This window comes from Canis aureus, chromosome 38 (assembly GCF_053574225.1).
Source record: "Canis aureus isolate CA01 chromosome 38, VMU_Caureus_v.1.0, whole genome shotgun sequence".
Taxonomy (NCBI): Eukaryota; Metazoa; Chordata; class Mammalia; order Carnivora; family Canidae; genus Canis; species Canis aureus.
In genome coordinates, this window is record NC_135648.1 from 11,500,075 (window position 1) to 11,504,069 (window position 3,995).

The 3,995-nt window shown below is 42.8% G+C and overlaps 1 long non-coding RNA gene across 1 annotated transcript; it reads left to right on the plus strand.

Annotated features, from left to right (window-relative positions):
* Positions 1-210: 210 nt before the first annotated feature.
* Positions 211-2,828, plus strand: LOC144307207 (uncharacterized). Its single transcript, XR_013374138.1, has 3 exons — positions 211-784; positions 986-1,056; positions 2,380-2,828. It is a non-coding gene; the product is annotated as an uncharacterized LOC144307207 (long non-coding RNA).
* Positions 2,829-3,995: the final 1,167 nt, after the last annotated feature.

The following is a 3,995-nucleotide window of genomic DNA, read 5'->3' on the forward strand; positions in this document are numbered from 1 at the left end:
TGTCTTGTCAGATAAACGGCTAGTATCCAAAATCTATAAAGAACTTATCAAACTCAACACCCAAAAAGCCAAAAATCTGGTCCTCTAGTTTCTAACAGATCATACTCTACGTGCTGTGAATCCCAAAGGAACACTGGTGTGTGTATGTTACCAGGAGCTATGGAGAAATATGAATGTTTCCTAGGTTCTACTCTTATTCCAGGAGAAGGAAAGTCTGTGTCCTTGCTCTTCAACCAGACAGTTACTTCCACTGCTCTCTTCTTGATAGATAAGCTTCAGAGGATGCTGTGTCAAGCTTCTCCCCACCCTCCTCTATCTCTCCCACCCCCCCTGGCTCCAGGCCTGAAAGTGCTTGGATTACTTTCACAAACATATCCTTAAGCAGAGCTAGTCCTACGGCCCATTGAGGTGCAAAGGAAGCTGGGAAATGAAGGCTTCCTGTGCCCAGAAGGAAAACAAAAATAGCAAGTAAACATATTGCCTGTCTCTACACTGTGACCCAGATGGCCAATTTCAGTACTCTCAAATCCCAGGAATATTATTTTCCTGCCACTTCACTGCCAGCCCATATGATGGGCACTCATCTCTATTTACACACTGACTTTTGGGGACCAGATTTAAGATATCCAGTGCAATACCTGGGATGTCCTCTGCCTACTGCCAAAGAAATGGATTCTCCCTGGGGCATATGAAAGGACGTTGATGAATGCTGGTGGACAATAGAGACAAGACTTGTTTCCTTTAAGGAATGTGAATGGCCCTGGAACAGACAAATGAATCTCATGTAAGGATGAATCTCTACAAATATCCCCTGGAAAGCAGAGCCAATAAAATTGGTTGATCCAGAAAAGATGAGGAGAAAGGAATGGATAAAAGAAGGAAAGGGAGATGTCTTAGTTAGCTTGGGCTGGTATAACAAATACTATAAACAATAGTATAACAAATACTATAGACTAAGTACATAACAGAAATTTATTTATTTCAGGAGGCTGGAAATTCAAGATCAAGGTATCACCACGGTTGGATCCTGGTGGGAGTCCACCTCCTGGATTGCAGGTGGCTACCTTTTTGCTATGACCTCACATGACAGTGAGAGGAAGCCCCAGTGTCTCTTCCTCTTCTTATAAGGACAGTAATCCCATCACTCTCATGACTCCATCTCAACCTAACTACTTTCCCAACCCCCCACGTCCTCATACATTACATGTAGACCTAGAGCTTCCACATATGAATTTTAGGCTGCAGGCGAAAGTGAGGTGGGGTCCATAACAGGAAGTCAGTAAAATTTATTAGTGAGTGGCTTTTGGCAAACGTGTCAGAAAGTACAGGAAGTAGGTGTTAAGGATTTTCCTATTTATTACAGGATATTTGATTACTTGTTATTAATCAGAACAGAGAAGTTCAAAATGAGGCTGGCAGGATAGTAGCCCATGGATCTGGGTACCATCTGTTACATCTTACACACATCACTGAGAAGGAAATCCTTTAAAAATAAAATCAACATCATAAATTCCTTTAAAAGACAGTAAATTTTGCCTATGTCTAAAAGACAAATTGGTCTCCTATTTTTAAAAGTTTTCTATTGTTTTATCAACTTAATTTATACAGATTTCATATAAAACTTGGATGAACTGGGGTCATTGTATTGTAAGCAGCTCTCAATTTTCCATGATAACACTCTTCACTTGGCATCTGAGAATTTAATTTACCAATCATTCTTAAAATACCCACTATATGCAAGATACTGTTGTTGGAGTGAACAAAATAAAGCCCCTGCTGTCATGGAGCTTATGTTCTTTTTGGGGAGACGTGTGCATGAACAAGCAAATGAACTAGAAAAAGATCAGATGGCCATAAGTGATGTGAAGAGAATTCAACCATAGAGTAGAATAGGGACCAGTAAAGTGGAAGAAAGCCTGTCTCCAAAGAACACATTTAAGCAGAGGAGGAGTCTACCATGCCAACATCAGGGGGAAGAATATTCTAGACAGAAAAAGCAGCAGACTCTCTGAACCAAGAACAAGCTTGTTAAACCACATTATGGAAGAAGAGCATTTTGGCTCAAAAGTTGGGGTAAAAAAAGAGAGCAGATGGCAGGGGATGTTGATAATGGGGGAGCATTGGGGATGCTTGCATGCTTGGGACAGAAGTTAAGAGGAAATCTGAACCTTCTGCTCAATTATGCTGTGAATCTAAAACTGCTCTAAAGAATAATGTTTAGTAAAAAGAATAGAGGGGGAGAGTAGAAGATGATCTTGAAGATGTAAACAGGGGTCAGATCATGCAGAACTTAGAAAGCCGTGGTAAGGATTCAGGACTTTTGTCTATGTGTTATGGTGATTCCTCCTGTCTTCTTTTTTGGCACATCCCTCTTGGCAGTGCACCTTTGCAGTGGTTTCATAAAGAGGTGGAGTCTTCACGTCCCTGGGATCATGGCTTGCCTTGGCCAACGGGTCATTAGGCAACATGACATAAACACAGGCTAGAAAAGTGCAGGCTCACTGTGGCTTGCTCCCTCCTGCTGCTCTTTGGAACTTTGAGTCCACCACGGGAAGAAGTCTGGGCTAGCCCGCAGGAGTGGGAGAGACCACATCTGAGAAGAAAGGAGCCATCGCAGCTAAATCCTCTACTCCTTGACCAACTAGCCAACGATGACACCCATCAATAAGGCCTCTCCCTCAACCATTCAGCCTCAGCTGAGCTCTTTAGACCAGAATAACCAGTCGGCCAACCCGCAGAAGCAACAATAAAAATAAGTTTGTGCTGCTTTAAACCACTAAACTTGGGGGTGGTTTGAAATACAACAGAAGTTAACTAATGCAGCATGATAGGAGTCCTCTGAAGGGTATTAAACAAAGTGGCCTGATCTGATTTGCATGTATGTTTTTAAAAAACATCACTGTAGCAGCAGTATGGAGGGTGGGTACAGGGAGAGCAGTTAGGAAGTTAATGAAGACGGGCCCCTGGGTGGCTCAGCTGGTTACACGTCTGCCTTCTGCTCATATCATGATTTGGGGGGTCCTGGGATCAAGCCCTGCATCAGGCTCTCTGCTCAGCGAGGAGTCTGCTTGCTCTCCCCCTCCCTCTATACTCTCTCTCATAAATAAATAATTAAATGAATGAATGAATTAATTAATTAATTAAATCTTTGGAGGAGAAAAAAGAAACTTAATGAAGAAATTCCAAGTGAGAGATGCAGGGTGCTTGGGCATGCCTCAAAATATTAGTAATAACAATTTCTGTGATCTCATCCACTTTTATGGTTTTATATCATTTATCTGCTGTTGAGTCCAAATTTTACATGCACAGCCTGGACCTCATCCATGATTCCTGACTCATACACCCAAGTGTGCCCTCTGGATACCTACATTCTGGCATCTACTTGGCATTCCAAGTGAACGAAATCCATGATTCCACGATTCCACCTGCCAAAGAGCCATCAAGCGTGCTCCTCCCGTGGTCTACTCATTCTCGATAATCGACTACCCCAAACTTCAATTGCTCAGGTGAAACACCTTAGAATCATCCTTAACACCTTTCTCTCGCATTCCACACCCATTCCAGCATCAAGTCCTGTCGGCTTGACCATCACAATAGGTACCAATGACCCAACATACACACTGATCGAAGCCATCATCCCCTCCCAGTAGGATCGTTGCTGTTTCCTCCTAACACGTCTCTCTGCTTTCTCCCCCCCACCACCAGCTGGATTCATTTTCTATTGCTGCATAACAAATTACTACACAGGTAGTAGCTGAAAACTATACCAATTTATTATTTATGATGTTTGTCTATTACTTATGAAAACAACAAAGTATTCTCTCCCAGCCTGTGGGTTGGGAGTCCAGGTACAGGTGAATGGGGTCTCCTGCTCAGGCTTTCATGAGGTTGAAATCAGGGGGTCAGCAATCTCTTCTGAGGCCCTTTCAGGCTCACAGGTTCTTGGCACCATTTCATTCCTTGCAGTTGTATGACTGAGGTCCTTACCTCTTGTT